The sequence below is a fragment of the Polypterus senegalus genome, chromosome 9 (assembly GCF_016835505.1).
Source record: "Polypterus senegalus isolate Bchr_013 chromosome 9, ASM1683550v1, whole genome shotgun sequence".
Taxonomy (NCBI): domain Eukaryota; kingdom Metazoa; phylum Chordata; class Cladistia; order Polypteriformes; family Polypteridae; genus Polypterus; species Polypterus senegalus.
In genome coordinates this window covers 27,997,999-28,012,382 of record NC_053162.1, presented here as the reverse complement: position 1 = coordinate 28,012,382, position 14,384 = coordinate 27,997,999, and the positions used below count along the sequence as shown (strand labels likewise).

The 14,384-nt window shown below is 38.3% G+C and overlaps 1 protein-coding gene across 6 annotated transcripts in view; it reads right to left on the bottom strand.

Annotated features, from left to right (window-relative positions):
• LOC120535157 (spermatid perinuclear RNA binding protein) overlaps positions 1 to 14,384 on the bottom strand; it is a 306,536-nt gene that overhangs the window by 252,024 nt on the left and 40,128 nt on the right. For 4 of the 6 annotated variants that reach the window (XM_039762780.1, XM_039762778.1, XM_039762782.1 and 1 more), the window contains exon 2: positions 12,609 to 12,664. The exons of the other annotated variants lie outside the window; for them this stretch is intronic. The gene's annotated coding sequence lies outside the window, so the exon portion shown is untranslated. The remainder of the gene's footprint in view (positions 1 to 12,608; positions 12,665 to 14,384) is intronic. 6 annotated transcript variants of the gene reach the window in all.

Genomic DNA, 14,384 nt, shown 5'->3' with positions numbered 1-14,384 from the left:
ACTGTGAAATGGATCCAATTTTTAATACATGACTATTTTTCCCCCCATTTGCTGAGCTTCACTTGGCAGCATCTGAAACATGGTGATAACCCAATGCTAAAGAGAGTGCAAGCATAATTCTAGGTCAGTGGTTCTCAAGTTCTGTAGGTCCCCTGTGGCTGCAGGTTTTCAACACAACAAATCTGTTCTTTCAGTTGGACTCCTACATTAATTAAGCAAGTTGTTACTTCCTAGTTTGTGTTTCTTATCAATCCAGAAATTTCAAACTGATAATGCTACATTTTTACTAAATGATGCCAGAACTGCATAAGAATTCTTTTTTAACTCTTTAGTATTTACTTTTTTATTTTTCTGGTTATCCATCCATCCATCCATTTTCTAACCCGCTGAATCCGAATACAGTCATTATGTCATTATTTACTAATAAGCACATAGGGTATTTATGCTGAAACAGCTGCTTGTTTGCGGTCGGTGTTATATACTCTGGTGTCTACTATGTTTGTCATTAATTGTCAGTTTTCAGATATAATTAAGAGAGCAAACTCTACAGAGAAAGTCAACTAAGAAAAAAAATGATTTAAGCATCTAAAGATATAGCAAAAATGTTTAATAAATCTAACACTAGCACACTTTTCTGCATGAAAATAAGAGAATAAATAAAAAGCACAGCTAATTGAACAATGAGATCATTTAAAGGTAAAAATGACTGTCTGATTGTGAAACTGGTTGGAATAAAAACCAGCAGCCAAAGGGGGATCCCCAGACTGAACTTGAGAACCATTCTTCTAAAGAACACCAGCTAACATTTATTTGCTGAGATGCAAAATGCACACAAGTTCAATTTTAGGTAAACAGAAATGAATAAGGATAGGAAAACAAATGAATACAAAGACAAAGTTTTTAACATGTTTAACTTCCATGTCATTGACCTAAAGAAGATAGCACATAGCCTGATAAAAGATTCTGATTTAAGAACAGAAGTTATCGGTTGCACGCTAGCTTTGAAATTAGCCAGTAATTCAGATATGAACTGAATTATGATATAAAACTAGACATTAAGCCCGTTACAATAACGGGCGCAAGAACAGTAGTGCATGAACATTAGTAGGAACAGTCTATATTAAATGGCATGGGACCTTGACCTCATTCTGTTTCTTGTCTTAATTTTTTTTTGTCAAAAATATTTTTGCAAGAAGCCTAAAGTAAAATAATAATAAAAATAAAATAGAAACGTATATGACAATACAGTAAGTATAATTAATATTGCCTTAGTGTAAAACTTTGTAACAATCTGTAAGACACAATATCTGAAGAAGATATTTAGGTAAAATTTTCTATTTTTTTACCTTATGAAATTTTTCTATACAATTTCATTATAGACATTTCTTGTAAATATTCTGTCTGAGTTTGGCAACAGTTTACCTTGTTCAGGACCATCTACAACCTTGACATCATCATCTGGAAAACTTCTAACTCTTGATAATGCAACATATAACTGAACGTGGCTGAATACTGGTTCTGGCAAGTAAATGCCAACTTTTTCTAAGGTTTGCTCTTCTGAGTCTTTCTCTTTTAGCATTTTTCTGATGCTCATTTTCTTTTTCTTCAATCGATCTATTTGCTCGTATTTTTCTTTGTCTTTCAGCCTTTCTTTTGTTGATGTTTACTTGTTGAGCTGACAGTTCTTGCAGGAGATGTTGCTTATACAGTATAGGATTTGATTGTCTGTGTCTTTTGTCCTGCTTGACGTGTCCTTTTTTTTGGATGGCATGTTATTAGTTGATACGTCCGTGATATTTTCTCTTAACAGTAATACTGGCTTGTACGTGGCTGTAATATGCATCACTGTATTGTGTGTAATTAATTTTCTCTCGCAGTAATACTGGTTTGTATTTCCGTGAAATTCCTGTAATTTTCTCTGACAGTAATACTGGCTTTGATGTCCGTAATACGACTTTAATTTTCTGTCACAACAGTGGGCAATCAGCAGAGTGTCCCCAGCAAATTATGTAATGTGTGGCGTGTAGCTGATAATCGTGCCCGTGGCGTCTCCCCAGCAAGTACTGTTTAGTTCCCCTGCAAGTATTTTAATCTGTGCTGGCGTCCAGCCGATTATTGTATGTGTGGTGTCTCCCCAGGAACGGATTTTATATGCACGGCCGTGACTACCCAATCAGCATTCTCCCCAGCAATGGCGCCCTTTATTTCTTATCATGCATGGCCGTGGCAAGGCCATTCACTGTGTGCCCAGCTTCCAGTGTGTGCGCTTTATTTGCTTATCTTGCGCGGCTAGGCCATTCACTGTGTGCTCGGCTTCCAGTGTTTGTGCGTCCACGGAGCCATGCACATGGGCAGGGCATGGTGCAATGTGCTGCGCGGCCTGCACATGCGCACTTCACCAGAAGACACACAGAAGGAATGAGCATGCCAAATTTCAGCCTTCTAACTACACGGGAAGTCGGAGAATTAGTGATGTTGGAAAGTTCAGACAAGACAGAGATGACAGTTCCGTCTCAATTAAAAGATTACAAACATATCTTCCTCTTCAAAGGAGTGCGCGACAGGAGTAGCAGAATGTCAAAAAGAGAGAGAGAGAGAGAGAAGCAAACAATCAAAAATCTTTTTTGGGCTTTCAAGTATGCGAAGCACAGCGCAGGAAGCATATCATATATCATTGAGGAGTTTTATTTAATATGTAATACGTGCTCTGATTGGGTAGCTTCTCAGCCATCCGCCAATAGCTCCTTCTATGAAATCAACTGGGCAAACCAACTAAGGAAGCATGTACCATAAATTAAAAGTCCCATTCTCTGCAGAAATCCTCGAACCAGCGAAAAATCTGTGATATACAGTATATTTAGATATGCTTACATTTAAAATCTGTGATAGAGTGAAGCCGCGAAAGTCGAAGCACGATATAGCGAGGGATCACTGTACAATGATGAGGTCAGATGTCTGTGAGGACAGAAAATGCATCATTGTAAATTAATCTATATATTTGAGAACAGATCTGAAAATCTGAATTGCAATAGTCCAATTTATTTTTTACATATTTACAACTGTAAACATTCTTTCTAGCTTTTCAGTTTTTATATAAAGAAGTGACAAAGTCTTGTTGTAATTTTTCCCTTTAAACTAATATTCATGCTTCAGGCTGCATTTATAAAATTTCAACAAAACTATTTTAACAAGGTCTGCAATAAAATGGTAAAAGTTTAAAGGATGAACGCTCTTGGCTGTTTGTGGGCTGAGTATAGAAAGCAGGGAACAAGTTGAAGCATTCTTCCAAAATGCTGCTTCCTTTCACTGCTAAGATCAGTGTACCTCAGTCTAAGAGGCATTTTGACCAAGGGCACTTAAGCTAGTTATGGTGTATTTACAAACTTTGATGCAAACTACTTCCTAAAATACAAATTTTATTAACTAACCTTGTTTTTACTTATAAAGTAACAGACACAAAATTTTGCAATGACAACTGGACTATGCTTATTAATATAAAATGTGATATTTTATTGATTTTGTGAAGAAAATATTTAATGCAAATACTATATATATTGGAGAAAATACAGTTATTAGTATAAAACTAAGCCTAAAATAAAAAATGTTTAAAAAACCATATCACTATATAGCCCCCTAAGCTTTGCATGTACTTCTATATTTATCTTATTTTTCATAAATGGCTTTTTGAAGGGGTAATTTTTGTTCTTATTAACTGAAAACCAGGGCATTTTATAAACTATAAAAATACATTTTACGTCATCAGAATAGTAAAAGCAACTATTTAGTTTCATCAATAGCAGAAAACAACACAAAATAAGCAATGCATAGATTCAGTCTTTTTTTACTTATTATTATTAAGAGGAGTGTCAAAATATAAGCAACTAGGAAACATGCAGACTTCCAATCCTCAAAGAAAAGTGGTTCATCTACTTTTTCCTTACTAGTACAGCAGAGTCTCACTTATCCTACCTTCACTTATCCGACATTCCGTATTATCAGACGTCCCACCACAAAAAAAAAAATGTATCAATCGGCAACAAGAACGGCAAGTTGTGAGCGTAGTCTATTTATTGTTGCTCCCGACTCTACCGCAGCTAATTACAGTGGAACCTCGGTTTGCGAGCTCAATTCGTTCCGGAAACACTCATGCAGTATATCAATGCGAATTTACCCACAAGAAATAATGGAAACTCAGATGATTCGTTCCACAACCCAAAACTATTCATATAAAAATGATTAATACGGGCGGCACGGTGGCGCAGTGGTAGCGCTGCTGCCTCGCAGTTAGGAGACCCGGGTTCGCTTCCCGGGTCCTCCCTGCGTGGAGTTTGCATGTTCTCCCCGTGTCTGCGTGGGTTTCCTCCGGGCGCTCCGGTTTCCTCCCACAATCCAAAGACATGCAGGTTAGGTGGATTGGCGATTCTAAATTGGCCCTAGTGTGTGCTTGGTGTGTGGGTGTGTTTGTGTGTGTCCTGCGGTGGGTTGGCACCCTGCCCAGGATTGGTTCCTGCCTTGTGCCCTGTGTTGGCTGGGATTGGCTCCAGCAAACCCCCGTGACCCTGTGTTCGGATTCAGCGGGTTAGAAAATGGATGGATGGATGATTAATACAAAATATAAAGTAAAAATACATAAAGTAAATTAACCTGCACTTTACCTTTGAAAAGAATCACGGCTAGTGTGAGCGAGTTTCTAAACTCTTGTGGGATTCCACCCAACGGTACGACATGCAGACGAGCGTCCCAAAGCAATCGCAGTCTCCCACCGCTGTAGCAGTTTACCATAAAAGCGAATCCGAAAAGATTGCGGACATGCTATAAGCGCCTGCCATCAATGGGTGATACAAGGAACATTATAAATGCACAGTCCCCTGACCCTGCCTGCTGTGTTTGTGTATAGGAGAGTGGCAGATCCCGCTACAATAAATAACCGCACTGTTGCCGTTTCAAGCTGAATAAAGCTGGTGTTGCTAAAGTACTGAGACTCAGCTTCGTGTTTTTGGGTGAAAGAAGGGGACTTGCACGTCACAGCACAAACACATACACACACACACACACAATGCTGTAGTAAACAGTATACGCTGGTCCAGATGTTGACTATATGAGTGACGGTATTAAGGCTCTAGAAACTGCAATTAATTACATTGAGCAACAAGAAGCTGCTACAGGAATCAACATAAGGATGCTGCAAAGATGACGAGACTTGGCAGCGAAGAAACGGGACTCATCAGGAAAGCAGACTACAATCACAAATGTCTTTAAAATCATCACAGGACTGAACTTTTTAAGTACAGTACATACTGTATTTAACTTCAGACAATTCTATATCTGTAAGTTCATTTTTTCAGTTAATTTATTCTGTTTTTTTGTAAAACTTGACTATTAGGTTCGTGATGTGTAAAATTATAACATAGTTTGATGTTTAATAGGCTTTTTCTTAATACCTCCCATTATCCAACATTTTCGCTTATCCAACGTCCTGCCTGCCCGTTAAGCGAGACTCTACTGTATCACGGAGTTCGCAAACGTGCAGGAAGCGTTCTGTGTTTGTCATGCCTGCATTGCGTATCCTGTAGTGGACGTAAGCATGACTGGCCAGAGCAAAGCGCTTCTCCCTCAGCACATGTCACCACTGTTCTTTTCCTGTCAGCCTTGGCAACACTGGATTCACTAACTTACTCGTATAACATCCAAGAGGTTCTTAACTGAATTCCGGTCTGAGGAACGTCAGGTCAATGGCATCTATGCCTTCGTCATCTAGTAACTGCCTATACAGTCTGGCCACATGAGGCTGGGCATCATCCTGCACCAGGAAAAACCCAGGGCCTACTGCACCAGTGTACGGTCTGGCAATGGCTCTGAGGATTTCATCCTAGCATCTAACAGCAGTGAGCCTACTGTTTCCTGCATGTGGACCCACCAAGTTATGCCACCCCAGACCATCACTGACCCACTGCCAAACTAATCATGCTGGATTGATGCTGCAGGCTGCATAACATTCACTAGGCGTGTGCCATATACATTGTTTATGATTATATCTTAATTGCTGTTTTAACAATGTGCAAAATTAAATTTTCGAGTATGTAACTCACTTTCCAAAAAAAAAAAAAAAAGAAACAGAGTTCATTCACTAATGCAACAGTACAGACCACTGCACGTGCGCAAAGAGAGTTGCGTTGGCGTGCACGCCCAGCAAGCTGCAAGTTAGCGTCGCTCCCTGCCTCAAAATGAGTGAGCAAACAGCGGCAGACGATAAAACAGCCTTGCCATCTACATCGTCAGAGTTAATTGCCAGATGTGGTTCATTCTCACTCGCATGGCAGTGGTTTGGTTTTGAAAAGATTGATATTGCTCAAAAGACAGCAATCTGCAAACTATGTGGTAAATTGGTTGCCGTTAAAGACAGCTCGACAACTAACTTGTTTCACCATTTGCGAACTAACCACCGCACAGAATACAAAGAATACGAAAAGCTTAAGGAGTCAACTGTCCAGCACAAGTCTAAAGTAACCAAGGTACAAGCATAAAAACACAATCAGCAAACTTTAGCGAACTCATTCTGCAAAAAAGTGCCTCACAACAAGAAAAGAAACAGATGGCATGACATAACAAACGCTATCACCAATTACATCGCAACAGATATGGTGCCAATTCAAGTGGTTGAGAGAGATGGTTTTAAACAACTTTTGAATACTTTAGACCCAAGGTACACACTGCCTGGCCGAAAATATTTCAGTCAAACAGCTCTGCACAAGTCGTATGATTCGTGTCGCCAAACTGACACATAAACTGCAAAAGGTTTCACGTTTTGCCACAATGGATTTATGGTCAAGCCAAACATCCAAGCCGTACCTCTCCCTGACTGACAACTGCAAAGCTTCTGTTTGCAAACATCCTATTTCCCACAAGATCACACTGGCAACATCATTGCGCAAGGTCTAAAAGATGCGCTGGCATCATGGTCACTGCCAAAAGACCACATGGTTTACATAACAGACAGCGGGGCTAATGTTGTCAGTGCACTATGGATTAATAACTGGAAGAGGCTACCTTGTTTTGGGCATAGTCTTCATATTGCGATTGGTGAGTAATTTGGGGCTCCTCTATAAAATGCAGTTTAGGTTAAATTGATCTTATTTATTATGACGTTTAAAAATACAAAAAAACCTGATAAGTAAAGCTATAGATGACAAAAATATAATTCAATATAATTTCAAATAAAACATATTATCTTGGAATTATCTTTATCAAAGTCCCAGAAAATATCAAGATTTTTTTTTTCCAATATCGCACACCCCTAACATTCACCAAGGCATCTAAAGACACATTCCCATCTGTCACATGTGCTCAGTGCAAGTCTGCTCTCATCTGTAAAAATAACAGGGCACCAATGGTGGAAATGCCAATTGTGATATTCTCTGGAAAATGCCAATCAAGCTGCATGGTGATTGGCTGTAAACACAGGTCCTAATAGAGGATGTTGGGCCCTCATGCCACCCTCATGGAGTCTGTTTCTAAAAGTTTGGTCAAAAACATGCACACCAGTAGCCAGCTAGAGGTCATTTTGTAGGACTCTGACAGTGCTCCTCCTCACACAAAGGAGCAGATACTGGACCTGCTGTTGGAGTTGATGCCCTTCTTAGGGTGTGTCCAGCTGTCCTCATGTAATGGCCTGTCTCCTGGAGATACAGCAAACCTTCTTGCAATGGCATATATGGATGTGCCATCCTGGAGGAGCTGGACTACCTGTACAACCTCAAGCTACCAGTAGTGAAAATGACACTAGCAAAAAACTACAGAAGAATCAGTCAGGAGAGATAAGGAGACCAATTGTCACTTTCATTTACACCAAAGCAGGTTAAGTTGATTCACAATCGCTTATGCCTCCTAACTGGACAGATTGATGTCCCTGAAGCTTAACTGACTTGGTGTTTGACTGTGATGATTAAGTGTTCCATTAATTTGTTTTGAGCATTGTATATAGATAAAATATTCATTTTATCTAAATGAAAATGTGAGCCGATGTACTTAACACAAGCTTGCTTACCATCTAAACTCAGACAAGCAGTGTTTGTTTTAATTCAAGGACAAAGTAAAAAGGTCTACATTCTTTAAGGTAGCTTTTCTTGCATTTCTCTAATTGCACAGAGCAACTTCTTCAATTCCTTTTTCTCAGTTTACTGCTCCACCTTCTTTAATGTAAAGGCTAATATTTCAATCTTCTCTCTTTGGTAAAGTCTGACTTGCTGCTCTGCTTTACAGGAAGTTTGCAGCTGAAACAGAAGCATGCGCTAGCTTGATTACTGTAATACCTTACATAAAGGAGCCCTGTAATTAAATTATCATAAAGCTTAAATGAGCAGTACAATCTATACTAATAAAAGGCAAAGCCCTGACTGACTGACTGACTAACTGACTCGCTCATCATTAATTCTCCAACTTCCCGTGTAGGTGGAAGGCTAAAATTTGGCAGGCTCATTCCTTACAGCTTACTTACAAAAGTTAGGCAGGTTTCATTTCAAAATTCTATGCGTAACGGTCATAACTGGAACCTACTTACGTCCATATACGGCCATAGCCTACAGCTCGGTCGCCATGTGAGGCGGAGTTGCGTCCGGCACCATCACACCTCCCACATAATTGAGTGCCTGCCCATATAAGGCAAATATTCGCAGGTGAAAGACTGTGCTTAGCATATTCATAAGTGCAGCTACTGCGGAAACCCCCTGACGCTGAACAAGCCTTTGTACACATATCAATAGGAAAGCAAGGTGTAAAGCTTAAGTTTAAATTACATTCATAGGCACGCTCCTGCTAAATATTCGCCGGCAAATCCATAACTTAATACCGGGAATGCCGGTTAAACATCTTAGATTCACGAGTACCGATTTGGGTAGTGATCACTTCGATGAATGAAATCTGTTCAAAAAACGCATTACACAATAGAGAAGGCAGCAAAAGAATATGAAGCGAGTGACACATACAAGCATATTCATAAGTGCAGCTACTGCGGAAATAAAGCACAGTGTAAACCTAAAGTTTAAATTAGGTTCATAGACACGCTGCCACTGGCGTTTGTCATGCCTAAGACGAATACGATATTCGCGAGATACAAGTTTAATGAGAGGACGCAGGGTATAAACGAGACTTTTCAAGCACTTTGTAGTGGAGTTAAAATTGCTGGTGAAGGACTGTACTTATGCAAACGAAGATGAGATGGTCAGGGACAGAATAGTGTTTGACGCAAAATTCAGCAAAAGTGCAAGAGAAACTTAAGTGCCAGGTCTGAGCTAACATTAAATAAAGCCATGGACATCGCGAGATCGCACGAGATAGCACAAGCACAGCTGAGAAGCTTCGATGCATGTACTCCGAGCGGCTCAGGTGAACTGACTTTGCAGGACTGGGAAAGGTTAAATTAAGTTCATAGACACGCTACTGCTAAATATTTGCAGGCAAATCCACAACTTAATACCGGGAATGCCTGATAAACATCTTAGATTCACGAGTGCCAGTTTGGGTAGTGATCACTTCAATGAATGAAACCTGTTATCATTACAACGGTTGACAAACACGGAATATAACTTGAACACATCCTCCAAATACGAACCTGAGTGAAAGAAATAATGATAATCAAATCCTTGCTGACAGCAACACTCATAACAGTTACAAAACAATTACATTGACAATCATGTTACGTTATTTTTAAAATGTTTCCTTTTCTTTTTCATAACTTCTTTAACACACTACTTCTACGCTGCAAAGCGCGGTTATTTTGCTAGTTGTTAATAAAGGAAGGACAACTGTTAATAAAAATTTCCAAGAAATGCACCAAAACCACTTGGGATTTCTATTTGTGCCTATGAGAAGCAATGAGCTGAAACTCCTTCAAACTCTGACCCCTTGGCTTGCTACTTTTCTGATGCATCCGAACTTGCAGCAACTCCCTGCAAATATACTTATTCAAATACATTAAACACATAAGTAAATACATATAAACAAAAGACAAATAAGCTAGGGGAAGAGCAACACAGGTTAAAAAGTATACTTTATGTACTACATTTTCTTGAAAAAATAGTACATTAAATGTTTATTTTTTGTTTACTGGCCAATACAACTAACTCATCCTTTTCTGGGAAATTGATTCAACTGTGGAAAAAGAATCACATGGTCTGGATGAAGGTGTGAAGATTTATAAGTAAAGCATATATTTTTATAAACAGTAACCTGTAACATTCAAAATGGCAAGATAAATACAAAACATGGTTGCTTGTATCAGATGGTGTGGTTTTGAGGAGAGATGGAGTAATTGCTTTCCAGACTTAAGTAGCGATCTAGTTACTGTGCAACAGAGAGGGCAGTTCTCGGAGAGAAATTTGAGAGATGCTGAAAAGAAGTTCAGGCAACATAAAAGGCAAACAAGCCATGCCTGCACAAGGTGCTAAGAGGTGTTACATTTCAGTATCCAGTACTGATCACAAAAGAAAAATGCTCTCCTCTGTAAGCAAGTCCAAAATGATCCTTACTATACAATGAGATATCGGAAATAATCCAGCTATTCCAATTACCTTCTATAGAGACTCAGCCAGATGGAAACATGCAATGCATTTTGCGAAAGCAGTTTAACATCACTAATAAACAAATTTAGGAATACACTATGCAGATTTAAAAAGGAAAAAATCAAAATAATAAATATATTCATTACTACTTAGGTAATCCATTCTAGGGACTGGTTTTCACTTTTGAGGAGAGTGATTTTGTGGACAGCAATGCCATTGTTGGCATTTCCGACAGAGCTAGCAGGTCGTGTTTTGCCAAATAAGTTTACTCACCTCCCTAATGCATCTTTAATTAACAATAGTCAGAGCTGGTAGATATAAAGCATGCACTACCAAAGTTGCCTTGTAAAAATGCAGGAAAATGTATACAATTGAACATTTAAATGTACTACTGACAATGTATGGTTATGTTCTAGAAGGTAAGAAAAACAAGTCTTCTTTCTAGAAATTTATATAGGTGGAATCCCGCTGTTGTGACCGGTGTCGATGGCAATTCGCCATCTTAACAGCAGCAGCGCAAAGACAGCTCTATTGCTACTCTGCTGCGTCTGGTAAATAGTTAACCAAGGGCAAAGCAATTGGTTGTCCTCTGCACAATCAGGCTTACCGCATAACATGCGTGTCACACTATATTTAGAACATCAGGCTTTGACCTGCTCTTCCTCACACTCTCCTGGTCTGCCACAGTGGTGATTCTGAGCTGATGTTTTTCTAATCTAAAGATGGAAACTAAAGCAGGTTGATTGCCCATGTCGCAGCTCCTCTCTTGAGTGCTGAAGTAACACCTCCTATTTTGAATGAAGTCTTGAGACCGAACATGCCTTCTCTATAAAGTAATAAAGTACATGTATTTTATCTCATTTGAAAATGAGACGTTAGATTCATTAATAGAAATACAGGTATTAACACAGAACAATACAGTATCTGCACACAATACAACCACCCATGCAACGCTCAGTGGAGCACTGACTTAGATTTCGGCTATTAGTGGGATGTCGTGCCTACACTCTCGACAAGCCTTGCCAAGACAACCCGAGACCGAAAATTTTGCAACAGATGGTCACTTTTCCTTGGTTTATCAAGACACAGCCTGTTGCAGGGTTCCCAAGACTCAGCGAAAAGAGTAGACACGGTATCTTTGGTGGCCATTTTTAGTTGAGAATATGTTCATTATAATGAAATTTACATTTTGTTAAAATGAAATCCGTTAAACATGATGTTGTATGAAGTATTCATTATTCTGAAAATTGTGTTACTTCAGTGTTCGCTATAACTGGATCTGACCGGCATTTCTCTATCTGAACATAGTTATAGCTCTCATAATGACAGTGTAGGATTGCTTAGGAGTGAGGATGGCTTGTGACTGCCAGCTTGTTCCCTGGCTTGTCCATGTTCTTTTTTATTGGTGTTTGAGTTAACTTTAAAGCATTGTTTTTATGGTTTTTGGTTACTATTGTTTTAAGTAAACTACTATTTTATTATTATTTGTGGCACTTTTGTACCTCACAGCTACATTTCTTGTTTTTTGCATGGGGAACAACATGAGGACAGACCACCCTCAGCAAATTCTGGCTATGGACATTAGGTCTCTCAGGAGTGTCACAGTTGAGTTTATGTCTTTCTTGTTTTCTGGCTAATTTTGCTTCTGGTTTTGGGGTTATTTTTAACTGGGTTACTGTTTTGACTTGTTTGCCTTGGTTGTCTTTTAAAGGTTTACCCTTCTGAATTTTCCTTTTCATATTTTGTGTTTCTTGATGTTTTTATAATAATGATAAGAATAATAAATAAATAAATATGCGGGCAACAATTTTGGATGATCCGCTGTGGCAACACCTAACGGGAGCAGCCGAAAGAACAACAATAATAATATTATGATTATTGTTATTATTATTAAACACATTTTATTTATAAAGTGCTCAAGGCACTTATAAATCTATTATTCGGTTATAAAGATATTTCATTTGGCTTTGTCATCTCAAGCCAGAGGTGTACAGTCTTCCTCTACTTTAAAATGCATTTTTGCATATTTGGGAAATTTAAGAGTATTTTTACCTTTTCAGTCATGCGCAGTCCTAAAAACGTGCCTCCTCAGTTTGAGATATGGTTGCCTGCAATGAAGAATATTTTGGGGCAGGTTAATCAGGTACATCAAAAGTACTTTTCTTATGCTTTTTTTTAACCAAGGGCTAATAGTATTGGCAGGCAGTGTGGTGTAGTGGTTAAGACTTTTACCTAGGACTGGTTTCAAATTATGATCTAAACAATTAAATCGCCAAAAGTTTCTGACATTTGAAATTTCAATTAATTTGACTCATCTGTTAAATAGTACTCTTAGAGTTGGGTATCAACACTGATGTCCAGATTAGTTTCTGATTGACAAAGCCGAGATTCGATAAATATCCATTTTATCTTAACAGAACTAACACTCTCTAATATATCTGAAGTAGTGGCTTTTTAAGAGTTAAAGTTATTTAACTTGGCAAAACACAAATTTGTGATTGATGTGGTCACACAATGGAACAGTACATTGAAAATTCAAGAAAGGTTTTTGGAACAAAAGCAAGTCATCTCAGCAGCTCTGTATATAGGCAGCGAGTGAGTGATGGGCATGCAGCGCACTTATCTACAACATATCCGTCACAGGTGCACAGTCATTTTTAACGTGCAATTGTCACATAGGAATCTGCTGCCCTGGAGTTTCAGCTGTAGCAAGTTAGGGCTACACTCTCCACTGGCCTGAGAGCTGTGGTGATAACCTCGGTACAATAACTTCACTCAACTATTTTCTGGTTGGTATAGCATACTGCAGTTCAAAAAACTATCATCTGTTGAAAGCCCTTATTATTTTCAACAATGGTATAGGGTCTCTTACCTTTACGGTTAAAAACTGCTATTGATTCCGTTATTTTCTGGGCATTAGGCGAGATAAACAGAAGCTTGGAACTACTCGTGTCTCCAGTGTAGATTGTTTCGACTCTATTCGTCTGGATGATGGCTGAGATTACATTTATGGGTGAAGCTGGGATAAATGATTTCTCAAATTTGTTGTTACCACAATAATTAACGTCTGAGTTGCACAAATTACATATGGATTTGCTTTTATCCAGTTCCTTACCGACGCACTGTATGAATTCATAGTAAATCCACACATCTGATTTAAGAAGTCAAAGATGCTGATTTCAGTTAAAAGACAACACATCATTTTATGTAAGAGAGTAAAGTGCTTTTTCCGCAGAAGGCCTTAACAGACTCATTAGCGACATCTATTGGATCGGATGCCAAAAACAAAGATAAGCAAAAAATCTATATATAGTAAGTGAGCCAGATAGAGATTCACAAGATCGATCTTGAGACCAAGAATCAATATCAAATAAGTTAAACAAAAAATAATTTATCAGAAAATCAATATTTTTACCCAGGTCTACTCTTCAGTAATATTTTAACATGTTAATCATGCAAATATAAACCTCACATTTAATTTAAATCAGGTAGTTTATAATGAAAGTTTTTTTTTTACTAAAACCCATTAAATGGGATTCCCATTTTTGCCATGGTATCAAAATGTATCAAGTATCATAAAATTTTATTAGTTTTGGTATTGAATACAAAAATTCTGGTATTATACCATCACTAGTGAAGTGTAATCTATTAAGTTAAAACATGCATGATTGTTGGAAAAAAAAAAATGCAGTCATCCATCAATCACTTACTTAAATTCAAGCCTTACTTTATTTGAACAGGTTACATGGCTTTGGTACATTTGTAATAATTTTAAAAGAATTATTAAATCTCAAGTTATTTTGAAACAGCAGTATTTGATTATGTCAA